The sequence below is a fragment of the Mustela lutreola genome, chromosome 2 (genome assembly GCF_030435805.1).
Source record: "Mustela lutreola isolate mMusLut2 chromosome 2, mMusLut2.pri, whole genome shotgun sequence".
NCBI lineage: Eukaryota > Metazoa > Chordata > Mammalia > Carnivora > Mustelidae > Mustela > Mustela lutreola.
This window is the reverse complement of record NC_081291.1, coordinates 184678893-184704591: the sequence shown is the minus strand read 5'-3', so window position 1 is coordinate 184704591 and position 25699 is coordinate 184678893. Positions and strand designations below refer to the sequence as shown.

The 25699-nt window shown below is 32.9% G+C and overlaps 1 protein-coding gene across 5 annotated transcripts in view; it reads left to right on the top strand.

The window, feature by feature from the left end:
* HTR1F (5-hydroxytryptamine receptor 1F) overlaps window positions 1–25699 on the top strand; it is a 159284-nt gene that overhangs the window by 76610 nt on the left and 56975 nt on the right. Inside the window, exon 4 of one of the 5 annotated variants that reach the window (XR_009351162.1) lies at window positions 15270–15653. The exons of the other annotated variants lie outside the window; for them this stretch is intronic. The gene's annotated coding sequence lies outside the window, so the exon portion shown is untranslated. Of the gene's footprint in view, window positions 1–15269; window positions 15654–25699 lie in introns of those variants that run through there. 5 annotated transcript variants of the gene reach the window in all.

Here is a 25699-nt window from a genome sequence, read left to right as displayed (position 1 = left end):
TACAGCAAAATAAACAATCACCAAATCTTTTCAACAATTGAAAGGACAATCTATGGAATGGAAGAAAGTGTTTTGCAAACTATGTATCTGACGGGGGTTGATCAACATTTGTAAAGAATTCCTGCAACTCATCAAAAACAACAAAACAAAACAAAACAACCTGATTTAAAAATGGGTGAAGGATTTAAGTAGATATTTTCCATCTTTTTTATTTTTTTAAGTGAGCTCCGCACCTAGTGTGGGTCTTGAATTTGTGACCCTGGGATCAAGAGTTGGATGCTCTACCAACTGAGCCACTCAGGCATCCCTTAAATAGAAATTTTCTTAAAGAATATATATATACATGGCCAATAAGTACATGAGAAAATGCTGAGCATCACTAATCATTAAGTATTTTATGAAACAAAAAATTTTAAAAAGTATTGATGAAGATGTAGAGATCTGGGAACTCTTGTACACTGATAATGAGAATATAAATGGTGTGTCTGCTATGGAAAACAGTATGAAGATTCCTCCGAAAATTAGACATAGAATTGTCATATCATCCCACAATTCCATTTCTTGGTATTCATTCAAAAAAATTTTAAAACAGGATCTTGAAGAGATATATGCACTCCCATGTTCATTGCATAATTATTTACAATAGCCAAGGGCTGGAAACAACATACATGTCAATGGATGGAATAATGGATAAAGAAAATGTGGTATATACGTATAGTGAAATATTATTCAGTCTTTAAAGTGAAGGAAATCCTGTCATATGTTACGATATGTATGAACCATAGGACAGTATAACAGATTAAGCTAATCACAAAAGATAAATTCTGCATGATTTCAATTACATTTTGTGTCTTGAGTATTAAGACTCAGAAACATGAAGTTGAATGGAAAATGTTATGTGAATATAGATAGAGGTATAAATATTTTTAAATAGTTAGTGGAAAATGAATTTCAATTTGTGCTTTTTAAGAATATAGGCACTAATCAAATAGAATCTTTTGAGATCATATACATTATGAATCTGTTCTTAGTTACCTACAGCTTTCAACAAAGCTGTTTCCCTTTTTAATTTAGAATTATACTGGAAGTCAAAAATGGTGACATTATCTGCAATCTAAGGAGGAATGTACTGCATATCATTTATTATTAAACAGAGTTAAAATTCTGTTTATCACAATAAACCTTTTCTAAAATTCTCAATTCAAATACTCACCTTGGGTTATTTCACTTCATATTTTCACTTACACAATATAATTCTTAACACTGATGTACACAGGATACTAAATATCATTAAAGTTTTGTTATTTCACTGAGTTTTAACCCATAACCGTCTATAACTTCAGAGTTACCTTACAAGTGAAACCATGGCCCTAACACAGAGACCAAACACATACACAAACACACGCACATGTGTATGCACACACACACACGCACACCCTTCCTTTGATGCTATATTTCATTAGATTTTTCTGTAAGACTATCATAACAATATTCTAGTACATGTAGAATCACTCATTAAAGAAAAAGATATCAATTTCCCAAGATTCTTAAAATTTCAGTAAAAGAAACATTTCTTATGATGTTATTCTAATATACAGTATTTCCATAAAATCAATTATTTCCATAAAAATATCCATAAAATCAATTATTCATTTCCTGTAGAGCTTAATCAATATATTTATTTGTAAATAAAATTTAGTTAGATAAACAAGATTTATTTAACTTCCATATACTTAAAACACCAGCCCACTTTATTTCTTACACTGTTAATAATATATAAATTTTAATGATAATGAGTCCCAGAAGAGAGGAGAGAAAGAATGAAGTAGAAAAACACATGAAGAAATTATGACTGATAATCTCCCTAGTTTGGTAAAAGATATAAATGTAGAGATCCTCAAAGCTCAGTAGACTCCAAGAAATATAAATGCAAAAAAAATCATGCCTAGGAAAAAAATACTCAAACTCCTGAAAACCAAAGAAAAAGAGAAAATCTTGAAAGTAACCAGAGTAAACATACTACATATAGGGAAACAATGATTCAAATACTCTTTCTTATTGAAAACCGCAGAGGCCAGAAAACCTGGGAGGGATTATTTAAGAACTGACATTAAAAAAACAAAAAACAAAAATGATAAACAGTTAACTCACAATTTTTGTTTTCGGTGAAAAAATCCTCTGAGTACAAAAGTAAAAAAGAAAAAACTTAGATAAAAGGATTGGTTGCCCTCAAACCTATACTATAAGAAATACCAAAAGATGTTTTCAGCCTGAAGGGAAATCTTTTTCAAGAAGTGAACAGCACTGGAAATGATAAATACCTGGATAAAATAAAAGAATTTTTTCTTCTTAATTAAAAAAAAAATAACAACTTGAAACAAAAATTAACATTCTAATGCAGATGTAACATGTATAACAATTGTGACTACAAAATCCTTGTCTAATGAACACATTGTAAAAATACCAAGATGGTAAGCCTAAATCCGTGTCATAACCACATCAATGGATTAAACAGTCTGATTAAAAGGTGAAAAATGTTCACAATAAATGTGAAAGCAATACCCAAATACATTCTGTTTCTGAGAGATACACCTTAAGTATAAAAATAAAGAGAGGCACCTTGGTGGCTCAGTCAGTTAAGTGTCCAAGTCTTAGTTTTGACTCAGGTCATGATCTCAGGTTCATAAGGTCAAGCCCTATAATGGGCTCTGCACTCAGCATAGAGTCTGCTTAAGATTCTCTGCCTCTCCCGCTGCCCCTCCCCCTGCTTGTGTGCTCACTATTTAAAATGAATAAGTAAATAAAATATTTTAAATAAATAAATAAGTAAATAAATATTATAGTTGACAGTAAACAAGGAAAAATCTACCATCAGCATAAGTAGTTTATCTGATATAAATACCAGATAAAATAGGTTTTAAAATAAAAAATACTGCCTGAGTTAAAGGACATTTCATAATGATTAAAAAGATCAATTCATCAGAAATAAATAGCAATCATAAAAGTATATAATAATAAGAGAGCAACAGATTACATGAAACAACTACTGACATAATTAAAGGGAGAAATAAACAGTTCTACAGTCTTTGTAAGAGATTTTAACCCTCTTTTCTCAGCAATCACTAGAACTAGAAAAAAATATCAGTTAAGACATATATGATATGAACAATACTATAGGACCTTGACATCACTGATAATTATAGATTATTATTCACAACAACTGCAGAATACGTATGTTTCATTCACCAAGATATACCATGTAACAGAAAACAAGTCTCATTACATTATAAATTACTGAATGGATAAGAGTTTGTGCTGTGATCACAATTAAATAACCCCGTAAACACTAGGAAGAGATCGAGAGGACACTCTGCAAGAGAATATGATTGACCAATTAGTACAAGATTCTCAACAACATCAGCATTAAGGAACTGCCATTAAAATTTACAAGGAGGTAACACCACACACTCATAAGGATACCTAAAATTAGCATGCTGATAATTCCAATTGCTGGAGAGCATGTGGAGCAACTAGAACTCTCAAACACTGAGGCTATAGAGGTGAAATGATACAATAATTGGAAAAATAGTTCACAGTTTTTTAAAATGTTAAAGATATACCTATTTTACTACCCAATCATTGCACCCTTATCCAAATTAGAGAAATCACAGTCTTGTACATGGATATTCATAGCTTTCTTATTCACAGTAGCCAAAAATTGGACACAATTAAAATGTTCATCAATCAAGGAATGGACAGATGTCATATAGCCATACAGTAGAATATTACTCAGGAATAAAAAGGTGAGACTACAAATACATTCAACAGCATGGATGAATCTCAAAATCATTATGTTGAGTGTAAGAAACCAGGCTCAAAGAAGTACACAACATATAAGTACATTAATATAAAATTCTAAGGAAATGCAAACTATATCTATAGTGACAAATAAGTGGCTGCCTGGTCTCAGGGCAAAAAAAATGACAGACAAAGGGACACAAGAAAATACCAGGGAATGATAGAAAAGTTCATATATTATGGTATGGTTTTCAGGTGAATATGTCTTTCAAAAATGTATTAAATTAAATATTTAAAGTGGACACAATTTACTATACATAGATTACCCCTCAATAGAATTTAAAGGAGATATACTTTTCACCAAAATTAAAAGTCTTGAAAAGACATCATCAATTAAAAAACAAACAGAAAATATCAAAAATTTAAGTTGAATAAATAAAAATTTATTTTCTTTTGTTAAACTGTGGTTATTGAAAACCTGAGAAGAGTTAAAGTTGATTTAGAAATGTTAACCTGCTTACTCCATTTACCTTGTCAATGCAAAATGAACAAAACTTTTTTAAAATTTTAAAGAGAATGGAAAGAGTTTCATTCAAGTCCAACTTAAGACAGCTGTCCAGGATTCACAATCTTCACAAAGAAGAGAATGCTCTGGGGAAGCAGTATTTGGTACAAGACTGTATACTTTTTTTCCATTAAGAGCTACAAATCATCTTGATGAAGGACATTCCAGAAAGTTACAGACTTTATCTTGTGGTTTTAGTATGTGCAAGGCTGTATGAGTTTAATCTTGTGGGAACGAGGGTGGTTTTTTTGTTTTCCTTATCTTTACGTTCAGAATGCTCCCTTTTGGTTATTTTTTAATGAGGCATATGTATAATCAATGTATTCTCGGGACAGAAATAGAGCCAATGCTTTGAGCTTTTGTGGAGTCATTTTGACCTTCGTAAATATAGCTTCTCTAGGAGCCTAGGAGCAGGGCCCACATATATTGAAGGTTGAAATTTTCCTTTATCAGCAGGAAAAATTCCTCCAATTATTCATTGGTACCTAAAATTAAAATCTGTAACTAACTCTTAACACTGTTCAGCCAAAAAGGTATATGTGTACATATATATTATATACATACACCGAGGAGCATCTCCACATATGAATGAGAGAGAGAGGGACTAAGAAAGAGAGAGAGCAAAGATGTCAAAATGTTAACAATTTGCATATATAGGTGAGCTTATATGGGTTCTCATGTTACTATTTTTTCAATTTTCCTCTAGCTTTGAAATTTTCAAAGTAGACAGTTGAAGTAAAATACAATCAAAGACTTACCAAATTTACATTAATAAGTCTGGCCACTGAAATTTTAATACCCTGGAAATTTTAATAACCCAGAAAATGATGTGAATACATATTTTATAAAACATTAAAATTGAAACATGAAATTACTAAATGTATGGAAGATGAGAAAAGAGCAGTGTGGGATAAAGAATGTGGATTTTATGGATTGTTTAAAATATTCCACCTAATCCAAGCAATTTTTATATCAAGAATTCTGATTATTTAATTATTTTGGGAGCATAAAGTAATGAATGGATATGATCAGAGGCTCTGCAGTCAATTCCTTCTCAATCTCTTACTAACTACATGAACTCAATGTCCTCATATGTAAAAATGAGGAAAATAAAAGTATTTGCCTCAAGGATATTCTAAAGATTAAATGAGATATAATGTGCTTAAAGTGTTTTTTCACAGTTTTTAGTACAAAGTAAGAACTCAAGAAATTTTAGCATCTATAATTCCTATTATTTTAGGAGAAACTAAAGGAGGTACATTCATAAAATTATGAATGACTAAATTTACTATACAAAAAAATCCTATTTCTATCCTACCACATGCCATTCCCCAGTTATTGTGGAAGACTATTTCATTTTTAGATTTTGGGTTGTTCCAAGAATTTAGATTTCTTTTTAAGTTTTTATTTTAATTCCAGTTAGTTAACATAGTGTCATATTAGTTTTGGGTGTGCAATATAGTAATTCAACACGTCTATGCATCACCCTGTGCTCACCACAAGTGCACTCCTTAATCCCCATCACCTATTTAATGTATCTCCCCCCACCTCCTCTCCGGTAATCATCAGTTTGTTCTCTATAATTAAGAGTCTGTTTCTTAATTTATCTCTTTCTCTCTCTCTCTCTTATTTTTTTCCTTTGCTTGTTTTGTTTCTTAAGTTCCACATAGGAGTGAAATCATATGGTATTTGTCTTTGATCTATTTCACTTAGTATTATATTCTCTAGCTCCATCCATGTCACTGCAAATAGCAAGATTTCATTCTTTTTAAGGCTGAATAATATTCCATTGTGTACCACTTCTTTATCCATTCATCAGTCGATGGACACTTGACTGCTTCCATATCTTGGTTATTGTCAATAATGCTGCTATAAACATTGGAGTGCATGTGTCCCTTTAAATTAGTGTTCTTGTATCCCTTTGGGTAAGTACCCACAAGCGCAATTGCTGGATCCTAACGTTGAATTATTTTTAACTTTTTGAGGAACCTCCACTCTGTTTTCCATAGTAGCTACACCAGTTTGCATGCCCACCAACCATGTAAAGGTGTTCCTTTTTCTCCACATCCTTGCCAACACCAGCTATTTATTGTGTTGTTGATTTTAGCCATACTGACAGGTGTGCGTTGATATTGTAGTTTTGATTCGCATTTCCCTGATGATAAGTGATTATGAGCATCTTTTCATGTGTCTATTGGCCATCTAGATGTCTTCTTGGACAAATGTATGTTCATGTCTTCTGTCCATTTTTAATTGAATTACTTGTCTTTTGGGGTGTTAAGTTGTATCACTCCTTGTTATATTTGGATACTACCCCTTTACTGGATATATCATTTGCAAATATCTCCTCCCATTCAGTAGTTTGTCTCTCAGTTTTGTTGATTGTTTCCTTCTTTTTTGATGAAGTCCCAATAGTTTATTTTTGCTTTTGTTTTGCTTGCCTCAAGAGAAATATCTAGAAAGAATTTGCTACAGCTGATGTCAAAGAAGTTACTATTTGTGTTGTCCTCTAGGATTTTTATAGCTTCAGGACATACATTTAGGTCTTTAATCCATTGTGTATGGTGTAAGAAAGTGGGTCCAGTTTCATTCTTTTGTATGTTGTTGTTCATGCTTCCTGACACCATGTGTTGAAGAGAAAGTCGTCTTCCCATTGGATATTCTTTCTTGCTTTGTCAGAAATTAATTGACCATATAGTTGTGGGTTTATATTTGGGTTTTCCTTTCTGTTCTATGTTCTGACCTATGTTTCTATTTTTGTGCCAGTACCATACTGTTTTGATTACCACAGCTTTATAATAACTTGGTATGTGGAATTATGATGCCTCCAGCTTTGCTTTTCTTTTTCAAGTTTGCTTTGGCTACATGTAATCTTTTGTGGTTCCAAACAAATTTTAGGCTTGTTTGTTCTAGTTCTGTGAAAAATGCTGTTGGTATTTTGATAGGGATTGCATTAAACGTATAGATTGCTTTGGGTAGTACAGACATTTTAACAATACTTGTTCTTCCAGCCCATGAGCATGGAGTGTCTTTAGAATACAGGTCTTTCATCTTTTTCACTAGGTTTATTCTTAGGTATCTTATTTTTGGTACAAGTGTAAATGGGATTATTTTCTTAACTTCTCTTTCTAATGCTTTGTTATTGATGAGTAGATATGCAACAGAGTTTTGTACATTGGTTTTATTTCCTGCAACTTTACCAAACTAATTTATCAGTTCCAGCAGTTTTTTGGTGGAGTCTTTAGAGTTTTCTATACATAGTATCAGGTCATCTTCAAACAGTAAAAGTTTGACTTCTTCCTTACCAATTTGGATACCTTTTATTTTCGTTGTCTGATTGTTGTACCTAGAACTTCCAGTGCTATGTTAAATAACAGTGGAGAGAGTGGACACCCTTGTCTTGTTTCTAGGGAAAAGCTCTCAGTTTTTCCCCATTAAGGATGATGTTAGCTGTGGGTCTTTCATATATGACCTTTATTATGTTGAAGTATGTTCCCTCTAAATCTGCTTTGTTGAGGGTTTTTTATCATGAATGGACGCTATACTTTCTCAAATGCTTTTTCTACATCTATTAAAATGATCAGGGATACTTGATCAGTCTCTTAAGCATCTGCCTTCATCTCAGGTAATGATCCCAGGGTCATGATATCGAGTCCTGCATCTGCCTCCTTGCTCAGCGGGGAGTCTGCTTCTCCTTCTGCCTCTGCTGCTTCCCCTGCTTATAGTCTCATGCGCCCTCTCTCTCTCTCTCTGGCAAGTAAATAAATTAATAATTTTTAAAAATTATCCTATGGCTCTTATCCTTTCTCTTACTGATGTGATATATCAGTGGTTCATTTGTCAATATTGAACCACACTTTCATCCCAAGAATAAATCCCACTTGGTCATGGTGAATGTTTTTTTAGTGTATTGTTGAGTTCAGCTTGCTACTATTTTGTTGAGAATTTGTCAAGGATAAGGCTTTTAAAACACAAAAGATCTAATTTTATCAACTGAAGCCTAGAGAACATTTTTCCCCTCCAAATCCAGACAAGTTTTCTGACTGAGAAGATTTAGAGGTGGATAAAATCTCACATAACCAAGTTTGAGATGCCACAAGAAAAATGTTAGGCAGTTAAAAGAATCTTTTGAAACAAGGCTTGTCTGTCTGATGTCCAGACTACAGAAAATTGATTATTTTCTTGTTTCCTTTAAATGAGCCTATGTTTGATCATTTGACATTTACTATTTGATTATTTTATAACTGGAAACTTACTGCACTCAGTAATTGCCAGCCTGCTGAGTACGACAAGAGATATTCTGATATGAAAATGAGGTTAATAATTTAACTGTGATTTAGATATGATAGCCTTTGAATTTAGATTGCTAGTCTTACATCAGGGTCTTCTGTTGAAAATATACTTTGGATTTCATTAAAGTAATAAAGCTGTTTTAAATTTTCATTAAAATATTTTATCATTTTTTTCCTGGTATCAAATTGTCAGAAGAGGGGCACCTGGGTGGCTCAGTGGGTTAAAGCCTCTGGCTTTGGCTCAGGTCATGATACCACAGTCCTGGGATCGAGCCCCGCATCGGGCTCTCTGCTCTGTAGGGAGCCTGCTTCCTCCTCTCTCTCTGCCTACTTCTCTGCCTACTTGTGATGTCTCTCTCTCTGTCAAATAAATAAAATCTTTAAAAAAAAAATTGTCAGAAGACAGCTATAACAAATGGGATATTTGAAACTCTGTGTTATATATGTGTGGTTCTGACCTTATATGCAACCTTAATCCTGAACTGCCCAGCTCAGACCCGGATAATATAATGTGATCATGGATAACACCTATATAATGTGCTCCTTTTAAAGAGTTTGTGTTATCCAATCAATAGTCTGTATTCTCTTCCTTGATGAAAAGTTTGCTCTTTGTAGCATCTTGAGGAAGCAAAAACAATTCAAGGTAATATTTAATATGTTAACACACTTAGATAAGATGTACTCCTATTTTTTAATATATACTTTAAAACTTAACTTCCAAAATATATAATATCTGTATATATTATATATTTTGCAGTATATATTAAATATTTATATTTTGTATAAATATATATTTTATTATTATAAATATCTATATGTTACATATATTATTTTTATATATTAGTTATTATTTGTATGTTACATATTATAAAAATATAATTGCTTAAAACTTTGCAGTTTTCACAGAACTTCATATCTACTCATATCTGTTATGGATTCTCTTAGCAATTCTTTAAAGTATAACAGCTAATTTTAAAGATTGGAGTTTTCAAAAGGCTAACGAAAGTGAGAGAGAAGAAGCAAATCTTCCCTACAGAAGGATTCTAAATAATATACATAGATAGTTCTCCCTCCAAGGGGTGGAGTTTAGTTCCCAAGTCTTCCTTTGAATACAGGCTAGACTTAGACTAGAACATTAAAAGGGGAGAAGAGTAACTCAACTGTGGAGAAACCTGGCAGTACCTTAACTAAGTGATCAAGATTAAATCACTAGTACAGTCATGGATTTCATGTACCCTCTGATATGACGGGAAGAGAAGGGCACTTTTTATAATTTCAAATAATTCAAAATAAAGTTTAATTTTTTTTTCAAAAAAGTGCTCACATGTGGGTACCAGTGCTAGCTGTGAAGTGAATTCCTACTGAATACATTCCCCACTCCACCCCAAATCAATCATTTATTAAGGCATAGGAAGAAAATTTTGTGATTATATATAAAAAGAATGCTGACAGTGGTACATATTTTAAGTTGCATTCAATTCAATAAAATTACAATTTAAATGAAATCTTCAAAGAGAAATCCTATCTAATAAATGCACATATAAATCTACTATTTTTGTTAAATAAAAAACATGCAGTTCTCCCTTGTTCTCTGATCATTGCTCAATTGACTTGTAAGTTTGGCAGATTAATTTCCCCTAAACATTTAGCAGCATTTATGAGCCTGATTAATTCAATTTCCTTAGACATTTTAAATTACAATTACAAATTTTAACACATCCAAGTCTCTCAAGCATTTCAAAACATCTAACAAGAGAGATTTGTAAATCTAATAAACAATCTCTTAAGCACTTCACTACTTACAAACCTAAGAAGTCTACATTTCTAGAATACTAAAGTATCAAATATGTAAGCAATCAAATATCATATATAAACAACTTCTCTTTTCTTACAGTTTATCAGTTTAAAGTCATAAGTACAAAATGTACATCTTTATTATTATTTCTTAATATCAAAATTATAACATCAAATAAAGAATCTTGAAAAGTCCCAATTAAAAACTCTAAGTTTAGGGTTTCCTGGTTGGCTTAGTCAGTAGAGCATGTGATTCTTGATCTCAGGTCATGGGTTCAAGCACCATGGTGGGTGTGGAGTCTACTTAAAATCCTTTTTTTAATTAAAAACCATAAGCTTAATATCAGTCACATTTTCTTAAACATTTAAATTAAAACAACAGATCCAACATGTCAGATTCTTTAATGTCAAAGTATCTTCAACATTTGTAAACTTAATGAACAAAGCACACACAAGTTACATGAGACTTATAAAACTATTTCTAAACTTAGCATAAATGTACTATATGCCTTACTTCCATATTTTCTCTATATATTGTAAACATTTTCATATTTGTAGACATAATATAAACATTTTCACTGATGTAAATGACCTGTGGAGTCATTTGCTGGTTACAGGGGAAAAAGGCCATCCAGGCCAGAGTAGAGGTGTTGGTAAGCCAAGATGCAAATTTATGGGAATCTGGGTTTGCTTTTGAAGATGATTTAGCAGCATTTATTTTATAAAGTTCTTTTCTTATAAAAAATGGAACTTTCCAAATGCTCTCCTTTTCTTACAAAGACTCTACATAATTTTTAATTGTCTGAATAGAATGGAGATTTGGTGGTCCTATGCAAATAATCTGGTTACTATTTTGTTTGTTTCTGAACCCTCTTTATCTCTTACTACTTATCCATCAGGCTCATCATCATTTAAGGTCATTTTATTGATTGCTGCATCCCATTATATGTCTCCCTCTTAGCTCTTTTTCATGGATGAATGACCATAAAATTATCTATTTGTTGTCAGATTCTTTGTTCCATTCTTTAAGGCATTTTTAATTTCAAGGAATTTTTCAACTCAGCTATTACCTTCACAGTTGCTATCATTTGTACTTAATCTCTTTGGCTACCATACAATGCTGGGCAGGGAAGGGAATGAGAAAATTTAAGTTAAGCTCATGTTTCTGTTGAAATGCCAATTCAGCACTTATTTTCACTCTCTCTTGGGATGTCTTGTGGTCTGATAGAAACCTAACGGGGAAGAATTGCATTAAAATCACATGAGTGTTGCAACCTCATTTCTGATATCAGCACCTTTGTTTCTTATCAGAGCCCATCAGTAGTTTTTTGACTTCAATTCTGATGATTGTAGATGAATCATCTCAATTATACAACTTCATTTAACTTAGATAATAAGCCAAAAATTATAGTTGAGAGACATTGTCATGATATTTTCAAGATATTGATAAAGAGTATTAAAAACTATAAAAGGGGACATACTCCAAAATAGCCAAATTTAATTTAATTCTGTTATTAGCACTTTCCCTAGAAGATTCACATACTTATACATCTTTTATTCAACATTTCTATTCCCAGTGATCACTAGAGCTTTCCATTATACCCAGATTCACTATGATGTCTGGATGCTTTATGACAGCCACAAAGGCAGCAAGATATAGTAGAAAGAACTTAGTTTTACAAAATCATAAACCTGGGTTCAAATTCCAACTCTTTTTACTTTACTTTTCTGTCAGTTTTCTCTTTCTGAACAAGGGGCTAACACCTGGCTTGAAATGAGTTAATATTTGCAGGGTTACCCAGTACAGTTGCTGTGACATAGTAAGTGTTCCAGAAATAGTAGAATTTTTTTCATGTCATTGCTTTTCAGCCTAGATTCACCTATGGTGTTAATTTTATAGAAAATGTTGCTCTAATGCCACTTTTTTAAATACAGCAAAATTATACTATGCACCTTTATTGAGGGTTTTTTTTTTTTTTTTCATTGATACTGCAATGAAAAAGCAGTGATTTTGCATCTTGGATCTCTTAGGCGAGTTACAAATATTTTTGTGACATAGCTAATATCACAGTTGTTTAATAAAGAATGACTTGCTACTTGCCACCTTTGTCAAAGTTTTTATGAAATATTGGTTAAATCCCTAAAATGAAGAGGGTCACTAACTTACTAAAAAGAGAGAAAGAGTTGCCGTTGCCATTTAATGGAACTCTAGATTTTTAGATTGTAGGTATTTGACATCTGAAAAAGCCTCTTCCAATTTACATATTTCACTAAAGAGAAAATTGGAAATCAGAGACAGGGTACAACTCTGGGTTTGCACAACAGATCAGTTCGTGAACCCAACTCTTCTGAATCAATTTTGATGGTATATCCATATGTCGTGCAGCCTTGAAATAAGATGCTTACCTCATACAGTTTCCTCAGCCAGAATTCTTCTGAGCAGTGATTAACTAGCCATCTTTAAACTCTAGTTCTTATTAAATCCAAATTTTCTTTCTGGTATCCATTTAGTTAAGTAGGTGGTTCAAGTCTCAAAGGTAATTTCAGATTTATCCTTATTTGGTTTGGTAGTGAAAACTTTTAACTCTACTTACTCAAAAAGATTATGAAACAAAGATACAAATGCAAATACTAAATGAGTTGCAATAGTCATCATTTCCTCTCTTTTATTTTTTAAAATGTCTCAGGAGTCCTTCTTCTGTGAGCAGTGGATAGTATTTCAGCATCAGTTGGTCTGAATATTCTAGCACAGTTCTGCCATTCCAGTAGCCGTGTAAATCAGCCCATGCATGTCTGTTCACATTCTTCATCGTTCCCCCCAAAAGATTCCAGACACAATGATGGTTTTAATTCACCATGCATAAATTTAAACAATTATTAACTTGTTTTAAAGAAAAATAGATCATCACAGAATCCTAACACATTTTTAGACTCCAGAGTTTTACAGATTCTCATTTGGGAAACACCAACCAGCTGTCTCATCTTTTGGACCCTTCACTCTAACATACCAAATTAAGGAAAGCTAGGTCTAAGTACCACATCAACAGCATCAAGTAGCTGCTAAAACACCTGACCACAAAGAAGTTTTTAAGCACGATGGCCTGGGACCATTTAGCTTATCAGTACAAATTTGTGTGTTTGTATAAAAATCTGACCCATGCTAATGGCCCTTGAGAAAAACACTGCTTTGCAATACTTGACAGTAACCAGTGATTTTTCATAAGACTCATCCTGACTGATCTCAGAGAGTTATCCTCTGCATTCTTCCTCAAGAAGACAGACTATATTCATCCAAATGAATACACGTGTCATTAATTTTATTATGATATTGCATAAACAAAATGCATATCATTCCTTGAAATCAGTCACTTGTCTGCCCACATAATGTTACAGGCTTTACTTAGCCACTTAAGCCCTCAATCATCTTCCTCAGTTGGCGTAACTTTTCTGAATTGTTTACTCTTAAAAAAAAAAAAAAAAGTAAAGAGCAAAGACTCTGGAACCAGACAACCTAGATATGAAATCTCATCTCTGCATCTATCAGCCGGGTTACCTTGACTGAGATACCTCATCTCCTTTTGCCTCATGCTTCCCAACTGGAAAATGGGGATAAAATAATAACCACCAAACGAAATTAAGTTAATACATGTAAGGTGCTGAGAATAATCCCTGGCACATTACAAGGGCTACAAAATGTTGCTGTTATTAACCACCTCTAAGAATTTTTGAAAGAACAGAATAGGGTGCATAACACCAGTAGCATGGTGCCTGGCCTAGGATTATGGCTCAGGGAATGGTATGAATCATACTATCTCTTCTGTAAAACTAAAATACTGAATTAGATATCAGCCCCAGATGATGAAAGCAATTTAAGTAGTTTGTAAAATTCAGAAACTGTTCCAAAGAGTATCTTCTCAGAGGCAGCTATAGTGAACAAACACATACACAAAAAGGGGACGGGGAACACAAACAGATGAGAGCTTGCCTTTTACTAGTTAGATAACACTGATCAGGCTATTTAACTTCTTTATTGATAGCATGAAGTTAAAAACACTGATCCCATGAGAGTCTTCTGAAATTTTAATGATAATATATATATGAATATGAGTAGAGAGTAAATACTCCATCAATGCTGTTTCCTACACTTTCCCTTCAAAAACAAACAAAAAAAGATGCTTTGATTGCTGGGACTGATTTCCCCACCATACAAAATACATCTTTGTATTTTACGAAATTTTTAGCAAGTTCGGTTTATAGGAAAAAAGGTAATGGTCCTACTAATGATTCCTGTTACTCATAGTTTTCAACTAACATCTCTAAATTGCTTGTTATTTTCCAGATTAAGTAGGTGAATGTGTAATACTTACAGATAAAAAGCTTTTTATTTAGTGAACATTCATTATTTTTTAAAATTTCTTAAAATGAAGTTAACACTTTGATGAGTTTTTGCATTTTTCTAACAGTTCAGGTAAATGCAGTACAGGTAAGATACAGGTTAAAAGCACTGCACCAAAAAAGAGAGATGGGGGAAAGAAACACTGGCAGGTGGTGCGATGAGAAAATGATTTGAATTGAAGCCCTTCCAAAAGATGTATTTACCAGAAGAGTGCTCTAAAATGTCACCTACATTGCTAAATTATAAATACTTTTAAAATAAAATGAGAAAGAGAAACTATTGTGAATCATTGATTTCCTCCACTGTGGGACAATGGCATTGCTAGGGAACAAGACATGACCTACTAGTCTCTGAATGCTGCTCTTTCTCAGTGCTGCTCCTCGAAGACCTCTGACTATTTGCCTGTCATTCTATTTTAACCCAGAGCTATTAACAAAAAGGGGCCTTACCTGTTCAACGTCTGTGCTAATTAATAGTCACAGCTGCAGCCTGGACATCCTCCTGAAGAATGCAAAGGATACCTGGACCCTAACTGAGCTGAATTAAAGAAAGGGGTTTACAGTCCATCTACCATTTTGTATGATTGCCTAATGTTTTCCAGCCACTGTGCTTGGCATTATTTTATCATGTCACCCAAGATAGAACATCTTTGTATCTTTTTTTTAAATTAATTAGTTGAAAGAACTCTAAGTGATTTAATTTTAAAAGTAGGTCTACCTAACTTAAATTTTTGGACTCTGTAAATGACATGAAAAAATGTTCTTGGCATCAAAATTTAATCATTTAAAATTTGATCAGTTCTCCACTATCTATCTGTTTCACATTTATTTTAGTATATCCTGTCGTAGAAACACTTTGTTCATCTAAAAGGGATCTTCAAAGTAGCTTTTAATTTTTTTTCATGAAATTAACAAGAGTTTTGTCTAAATTAATTTGTCTGCACTGGTTCATAATATTGGTGGATATTTACTACCAACATTTCCATTAAGCAAAGGACCTGAACTATGTCATACCTTTAGATTGCTGAGTTCTTATTTCTATAATGAATAATATTGAATGCACACTAAAGTGAAATTTAACCCAAATTGTTAAGTGCGTAGCTCTGTTACACAGAAGCTCCTTAAGATTACAATGCTGCTGAAATTTATGAAGGCTATAAAGCATTTGTCAATTAAGGAAAATTTAACAAATTCTCTGAACTTTAATTAAGCTGAAGTTTCAGTTTTAGAATATCCCTTTGTGGTAAGTAATATTTTTCTTCAGACTTTTCCTGAAACAGGAAATTATTTCACTTTTTTCTGATTACTAAATCAATATAATTTTGTTGATGTAAAATTATGAATACTATAGGGATGTATAACTAAAATGCCAAAGTCTCCTATAATCTATCTGTAGAGAATTAACCATTTTTAATCAGTCCTACTGGCTCAATATTCAGGTTATTTATTTTTATTAACTGAATCCCTCAACCTAGCACATGAACTATGTGTGGATCACTTTTTATAATTCTCTCATTTTAAATAACTTCTTCATTTTTTTAAAATTTTACTTTAAAGTAATCTCCATACCCAACATAAGACTCAAACTCACAACCCCAAGATCAAGAGTCATATGCTTTACTAACTGAGCCAGCCAGGTGCCCCTAAAAAACTTCTTCAATTATAGACCACCTATCAATTCAACCTTGTCAAACAGGAAAGCTTATTCAGTTTAATTTGACAGTAAAAAATAAAAACCATTTTTAATTTCTTTTTTTTAAGATTTTATTTATTTATTTGACAGATAGAGAATATAAGTAGGCAGAGCAGCAGGCAGAGGAAGAGGGAGAAGCAGACTCCCCAGTGAGCAGGGAGCCCGACGCTGGGCTCGATCCCAGGACCCTGGGATCATGACCCGAGCCGAAGGCAGCTGCCTAACCGACTAAGACAACCAGGCGCCCCTCAGTGTCACTTCTTATTAAACCCCCCTCTTTCCTGACTCCTCCTGGACACACACTCTGTACTCTCACAGAAAGAACAAATTTGCTTTATCCATTTCGTATCCTTTCACACCCCTAGACAAGTCATTTCTTCCATTCTACCCACTTCATCCTGAAACTCTTACAGATACCTCTTGCTGGTAATTTTTGCTATTCTCAACCAACTTTGTGATGCATATTTATGCAACCTATTTATTATACTTACCTCAGTAAGTAAACCATTGGATTAAAGGTATGTCTCTCCAACACTGTGAGGCTGGCACAAATTAAGTGCTGAACAATTAGTTGATTAACTGAGTGAGTGGATGGATAGATCAATGGATGGATAATGGGTGCATGGTGCATGGTTGGATGAATGGATGGCTAAAAAAATAGATGAATGTATGACAAGATGCATAGTTAGATGGGTATGAAAGCATGTAGAACATGTAGAAGTTGCCATGATGATTAAACACTTAATAATATCAGAAAAGGAGGTCTTATGCTCCCTAATTTCAAACTGTATTACAAAGCTACAGTTATCAAAATAGTGTGGTACTGGCACAAAAAGAGATATAGATCAATATAATAGAATAGAGAGCCCAGAAGGAAACCCACACTTTTATGGTCAATTAATCTACAACAAAAAGGGCAAGAACTTCCCGTGGCAAAGACACTACTTCTTTCAAATAAATAAATAAATGGTGTTGGAAAAACTGAACAACTGGGTGCAGAGTAAAACTGGACGACTTTCTTATACCATATACAAAAATAAGCTCAAAATAGGTTAAATATTTAAATGTAAGAACAGAACCATAAAACTTCTAGAAGAAAACAGGCAGTTAACTCTTGGAATTGGTCTGAGCAATTTTTTTGGCGGGCGGGGAGGGGGGAATCTCTCTCCTCAGGTAAGAGCAACAAAAGTAAAAATAAACAAATGGGACTATATCCAACTAAAAAACTTTTGCAGAGTGAGGGAAACCATCAATAAGACAAAAAGGTAATACACTGAATGGGAGAAGATATTTGTAAGTGATATGTGATAAGAGGTTAATATCCAAAATATACAAAGAACTCACACAACTCAAAATTTAAAAAAAACAAGTAATCAAAAAATGGGCAGAGGATCTGAATAGACATTTCTCAAAAAAAGATATACAAATGGCCAACAAATAATGAAAAGATGTTCAACATCACTGATCACCAGAGAAACACAATTCCAAACCACAGACCACAGTGAAATATTAACTCACTATGTCAGAATGACTAATATCAAAAAAATAAGAAATAACAAGTAATGAGAAATACGTGGAGAAAAGGGAACCCTCATACACAGTTGGTGGAAATGCAAAATGGTATAGGCAATATGGAAAACAGTATGGAGGTTTCTCAAAAAATTAAAACTGGAACTATCATAAAATCCAGCAATACCTGTTCTGGATATTTATCTAAAAAAAAATGAAAACACTAATTTAAAAAGACACAAGCACCCCTATGTTCATTTTAGCATTATATACAATAACCAATGTATGAAAATAAGCTAACTGCCCATTAATAGATCAACAGGTAAAGAATATGTGGTATATATTTACATGGTGGAATATTACACAGTCATAAAAAATGAAACCTTGCCATTTGCAACAACATGGATGGACCTAAAGAATAATATGCTAAGTGAAATAGGTCAGAGAAATAACAAATAATATAGGAGTTCACTTTTATGTGGAATCTAAAAACAAAACAAATGAACAAGCAAAACAGAAACAGACTCATAAATACAAAAAACAATCCAGTGGTTGCCAGTGGGGAGTATGATAGGTAGGGATTTTATATATTTTTTTAAAGATTTTATTTAATTATTTAAGAGAGAGCAGAGTGAGAGAGAGAGAGCACATGAGTAGGGGGGAGGGGCAGAGAAAGGGAGAAGCAGGCACCCTGCTTGAGCAGGGAGCCCAACGTGGGACTTAATCCCAGAACCCTTGGATCATGATCTGAACAAAGGCAGATGCTTAACAGACTAAGACACGTAGGCACTCCAAGAGGGGAACAGTATTAAAAGGCACAAACTTCTACTTATAAAATAGACACAATGGGATATTTCCCACATAGGGAATATAGTTAATAATATTAAAGACTATGTATGCTGACAGATGGTAGCTAGATTTATCATGGTGATCACTTTGTAAAGTATATAAATGTTGAAAGTGTACTATGTTGTACACCTGAAATTAATATAATATTGCATGTCAACTGCATTCAAATAAATAACAGAAAGGGTTAATATTGATACAAATTTTATGCCCTAGGAAAATATTATTTATTTATTTTTCTATTTTTATGTTTTTATTGTTTTTAGAGGGGTAGGCGCAGAGGGAGAGGGAGAGAGAGAATCTTAAGCAGGCTCCACACCCAGTGCAGAACCTGATTTGAGGCTCAGCCTCCCAACCCTGAGATCATGACCTGAGCTGAAATCAAAAGTTGGATGCTTAACTGAGCCACCCAGGCATCCCACAAATTTTTTTAAAAGAAGAAAAAAATGTTCTAATTATAGTTCTTTATATGAACTGCTTACACTTGTATCTAATTATCATTCATTCATGAATAAATTATTAGCGTGCCCAGATGGCTCAGTCAGTTATGCATCTGCCTTTTGCTCAGGTCATGATCTCAGGGTCCAGTCCCATGTCCCATTCTCTGCTGAGAGCGAGCCTGCTTCTCCTTCTCCTTCTGCCCCTTCCCCCACTCCTGCTCCCTCTAAATAAATAAATAAATAAATAAATAAAATCTTTTAAAAAATAAAACTTGAAAAAAGAATAAATTATTATATTTATCATTATATATATGCCTGATTAACTGCTTTTACTTGAATTAAAAACAATGTGCTTGTGTGTCCAGGTACTTATAATTTCCATTCTGTTATCACTATATTTTATATTATATCATACTATATTATTAGTATTATCTGTGAATATGATTCATGCCTCATATTATCCTCAATGGGGTACTTGCCTTTCTAGGATTAGTAACTGTCTATTGCTAATCTGAACACTTCAATATATCGGGAAACTACATTTATCATTCTCCCATTGTTACTCTGCACATGGCAGTGTTGAAATCTTCCCTAAAATAAATACTATTTTCTAGTGGAGCTTCATATGCTTAAGACAAAAAAAAAAAAAAATCATAAAGATATTAGGAGAGTAATCAACACTGATACTACCATGGGTTACTGACTAATATCTTTTTGGACCAGGTAAGGTAAGGTGTTAAGCATGGGAAACTAACATCAGACATGGCTCTTACCTTCCAGGGGATGAGTTTCAAGGAGAATTTAGACAAAATAGCTGCTATAAATTCTTACAAGGAAACAAAATGGGCTAAAAATGAAATAAGTGAAAAATCCCAAATTAGAATATGATAAGACTTCAGAGAGAGAGGTCAATACAAATCTGTACCAAGTGGGCTAATTGTGTAGTCTTAGGGTGTGGAATGGTAGAGCCCAGAATTCATCTTCAGTTTTCTAGTCCCAGCCTTTCTTTCATTTTAAGATACAAAAATGAAGCCCAGGAATACTAAATTACTTGAAGCCTTGAGGAGTTTTTTATAGGTTTTATAGCCTTTATAGATTTTGTCTCATGCATATGTTTGTCCTATAGGCACAAAGACAATGGGTAAGAATCAGTTGGCATATGTCATAAAGCTAAATCATAATTCATGTCTCAGGAGGTTAACTACTGGTAAGATTAAGGTAATATGTTATTACAATATGATTCAGCTCTCTAACATTCTAGTTTTTACTAGAAAAAAATAGGTACCTAGCATGGGCCAGGCTGGCTGATAAAACTACAGAGATATGGTAGCTGACCTTTTTTTTTCCCCCTTGAGAACTCTGTATTTCATTTTACCTGGTTTTTTTTTTTTAATGATTTTTATTTACATACATTTTTTACTCATTCCTCTGAGTTATAATTATTTGTCTGCTGAAGTTCTTTTTAAAAATGTTTATTAATAACTCAGAGAAATTCAAATTATACTTTAAAAAAATAGATCTTTGGATGTTTGAAAGACTGATTTAGCAGTAATTTCTGAGGCAGAGTATTGGTTAATTGTGTGTGTTTTCCCTCCTTGAGAAATAGCATTGATCCCTTTACGAGGGAACTATTTCCTTTTTTGTTCTGAAATTGTAACAAGATTTTGCTGTGAGAAACAAAACATGAAATATACTTAATATGCTTCAGAAAGTAAACACTGACATTAAATTTTCTGTGACAGAGATAATTTTTATCATCTGTGGTCCACTTTTAGCCTTATGAATTTTTATTCATCAAAATTAATATAAATAACACAAGTAAGGATGGTCCTCTGACAATGCTAGAGCCAAGCCAAATAATATATTAAGGAAACAAAATCAACTTATTTTCTGACTCTTAGACACAAAGGAGAAAATGCCTTAAGTATTTTTATGTCAACATTGTTAATACACCATGGTATATTTTAGGTGCACTTTCTTTTGACTACAATAAATACTCAGAATTCTTTCATTAATACAGCTTTTTAAAAATGTTCACACTAATTTAAGAAACAAAACAGAGAATCACAGGAGAAGAGAGGGGGAAAAATCAAAACAAAACCAGAGAGGGAGACAAAACCATAAGAGACTCTTTTTTTTTTTTTTTTTTTTTAAAGATTTTATTTATTCATTTGACAGACAGAGATCACAAGTAGGCAGAGAGGCAGGCAGAGAGAGAGGAGGAAGCAGGCTCCCCACTGAGCAGAGAGCCCAATGCGGGGCTCGATCCCAGGACCCTGGGATCATGACCTGAGCCAAAGGCATAGGCTTTAACCCACTGAGCCACCCAGGTGCCCCAAGAGACTCTTAATCATAGGAAACAAACTGAGGGCTGGCTGGGAGGGAGGACGGTAGAGGTTTGGGGTAACTGGGGTACCTGGGAGGGCACGTGATATAATATAATGAGCCCTGGGTGTTACGTAAGACTGCTGAATCACAGACCTCTACCTCTGAAACCAATAATACATTATATGTTAATTAATTCAATATAAACTTTTAAAAAAATATTTTTTAAAAATGTTCACACTAATCTATTCTTGGTAGCTACTTCCTTAGTTTTTTGTTTTATTTATAACAAAATGAAAACTTGTTAATTTACGAAGGACACAATTGTATGTTAATAAAAACTAAAGCTCATACAGGAAACTTATACATCAATATTTGTATTATATTTGTATTTATTGTATTTATTATATTTATACATCAATTATACAAGCAAATTTTATTGCTAGATATTTACTCAACAGATATATCCAGTATATACACTTATGTATTCTCCAAAGGAAAAATAAAAGAAGGCTTCCAGCAGCTTTGTTTGCAATATATCAAAAACTGAAAACAACCCAAATGTCCATCAGTAGTAGAACAGATAAATTGTAGTATATTCATACAATAAAATAATATACAGCAGTAAAAACAAAAAACAAAAAAACTAACAACCACTGCATACAACCATATGACTATCACAATTATAATGTTGAGCAAAAGAATCAAGCATAATAGAATATATTCATATCACATGTTCACATTTATATAAAATTCAAATACTAGCAAGTTAATACAATGGTGAAATTAAGAATAGTGGTTACCTTTTATTTGGCTTGGTTAGCATTTAGAAGGACACGGGACATTCTCACCTGCTTACAGTGTTCTTCTACAGGCTGATCTGAGAGGTGGTATATGATATGTTCATTTTTTAAAAATCCATAAAACTATACATGGAGGACTTGCTCACTTTTCTGTATAGTTTTATTCTTTAATAAAAATATTTGTCCAAAAAACAAAGAAAAGGAATTGGTGCCACTTACATTAACTGTTGGCTTAGACTTATCTAATATTCCCTACTCAAAACCTGACTTTTTCTTTTCTTTTGTCCACTGTTTCTTGATTTTTTAAACATATCTATTTTCTTTTCTCTCATGGATATAGAGGTTGAGATCATTGGTTGTAAGAAAAATTTTGTGTGGCCTTCTCAAAGAAATAACTGCCATAAAAACGAATTGTAGAATGTTTGAATTCTTCCCAAGACAATATTGACTGTCATCAAAATATTTTTTAGATGGATTTCTCCTAAAGTGTGTTATTACTAATTGTCATTATTTTGATTTGTCGTTATTTTAGGAGAGCAAGGCAAATCCCATTCAAGGGCTTAGAGGTGAAACTTTTTCTATTTTAAACAATTTTTATTTGGCAAAGATGGAAACAGTCACTCCACTTTTCCTTTTGAGAAATTGGCACCAAGGTAGCATTTTAAAAAGTTTTAAAGTAAAATGCCTAAAGGCTAGACTGTAGATTTAAGGACACACACTTGGGTGATAAACCACAAAGAAACACAGGGATTTCCTATCTATCTATGCAAGTCAACATAATAGTTATAGTTGCGAAAAGAATAAGGGCCATGACTGGGATTAGGAGCAAAGAGGCACTCCTGAGATGGCTGGCAAGGCCCTTTTTCTTGACCTGGATGATGGCTGCAAGAGTGTTCACCTTAAAACAATTCATTTAAGTATACATTTGTTTTGTGTTTGATTTGACAATAAAAATTTTAAAATAAAGTAAAATGCTTAAATTTTCACTTGAAAAAAAAAGTATCCCAATGTCAGAGTCTGGGGGAAAAAATACCAGAGATTATAATGATAAACTAACTTTTCAAAATTGGTCTTCTGTAACTCACATTCATTTAACCTGTTTATTATAGGGTCTCATGAAACTTACCTGTCCTTCTCTACCTGTGTTGATATCAAACTATATGTTTTTTAAAAAGCAATCACTTCAGGTGACTAGAAATAATAGCAATTGAACAAGTCATTATAGGACTGTTATGACAAAAATTTTCTCACATTCAATTTTTTTAAAAATCCTTTTCTATTGACAGTCTACTGAAAATGTTGTTTGCTGAACTGTTTTAGTTTTAATTAGTAGGCATGAAGAGTTAATGACATTTTTAATCAAATGATTTGAACACAAAATTTAAGTAGCTAAGTTTTTATAACAAAAAAAATAATGAGTTGTCCAAGACAAAATTAGTTTGTAAGATCTTGTTAAACCACAGCAAATTTGTCATGCTTTAAAGGTAAAAATAACCATAGTGACCATTTATTCTATAAACAATTTATTCTATAAACAATTGTTCTTATCTACTATAAGAATGCACTATTCTAGGTTAAAAGCTGTACAGGAGAGAAGGAATAAGTTAAGTAAATATTAAATTAAATAACTAGATTGGAAGCAAAAGAATAAAAAACCATAATACTAGCATTAACTATAGGTAAATAATAATGTGGTTTCTGAATAGGGAGGGCTTTTTAGCATAAAAGCAATGGAAGAAATAGCAAAGAGATAAGATATTCTGGAACACTGGTACTTTATTTACAGCAGTTCAATACATCTTAAGGAAACAAAAAGAATGAGATTGATGACTCGTGGATTAAAATGCCAATGAATCTTGTATTTTGTGAAAAATAGCCACATTGTTATGTAATTGCTAGGAAATGTTTGAAATGTTTATGTAGCTAGCATCAGCTGGTCAGGAAAGTCTTCTCAGGATCTTGTCCACAGAGAAATTTGATTTGTTTACTTAGATATTATTTTAAAAATTCCCCAACTGGGATAAATGTCACAGCAATATTTTAGTCATGGTGATATAATTAGTTTCCAAGAACTATCTGATAACTTAAATGTATTTGGAAGCTATAATGTAGTTGCTGTATTCTGAATAAAATTATATTTTGAGAGAGAATTCTAGAAATATTTAGAGTTATGTCCATTTCCCTTCTCATATCCTATATCTTCTTCCGTATGCTCTGGTTTCAATAAATCTTATCTGAACAGTATTAAGAGATGTCCAATTCGTGTCTGCTAAATGAATGGAAGAACAAAACATGTAGGTGTTTGTGAATCTTTAGAATTTAATGCTCATCTTCTTCTCAGGGAAAAAGACTTGCTATTTCTCTAATTGCCTTATACATGCCAAAGAGAGATTAGTCTTGTAAAAATTCTTGCCTAGAAATCTTTTATCCTTTTCTTAATGGTGGAAAACCTTTCTTAAAAAGTTAAATTACAATGTTTTATGGTGAGTGTTGTGAAGTGTGTGAACCTGGCGATTCACAGACCTGTACCTCTGGGGCTAATAATACAGTATATGTTTGTAAAAAATTAAAAAAAAAATTAAATTATAGTAATCCCCCATATCCGCAAGGATACATTGTCAAGACTCCCAGTGGATGCCTGAACACACAAATTATACCAAACCCTATTTATGCTATATTTCTTCCCATACATACACACCCATAATAAAGTTTAATTATAAATTAGGCACAGTAAGAGGCTAACAACAGTAATAATATAGAAAAATTATAACAATATACTTCAATAAAAGGTGAATGGGGTTTCTTTCTTTAAAAATATCTTATTGACTGTACTCACCCTTCTTGTGCTGACATGAGAGAATTACATTCCTACATGATGAAGTGAAGTGAGGTAATTGACAAAAGTGTTGTGACGTAGCATTAGACCACTACTGATCTGGTGATATGTCAGGAGGATCATCTGCTTCAGAACTGTGATCAGTCTTGGGTAACAGAACCTGTAGAAAGGAAAACTGCAGATAAGGAAGCACTGCTGTAATTATAGAGAAATTTTGTAACCAAAAGGTAAAGCATTTTTATTGTGCATTAGATATTTCCACATAGATTATTTCACATTTTAATAGGGTAGTAGATATTGGTAATGTTTCCCAATCTCTTCTTTTCTTCTGCTTCTGGGTCTGAGGAAGACCATATTTTCCTACCCCTTAAAGTTAATTGTGGTCTTATATGTAGTTCTGACA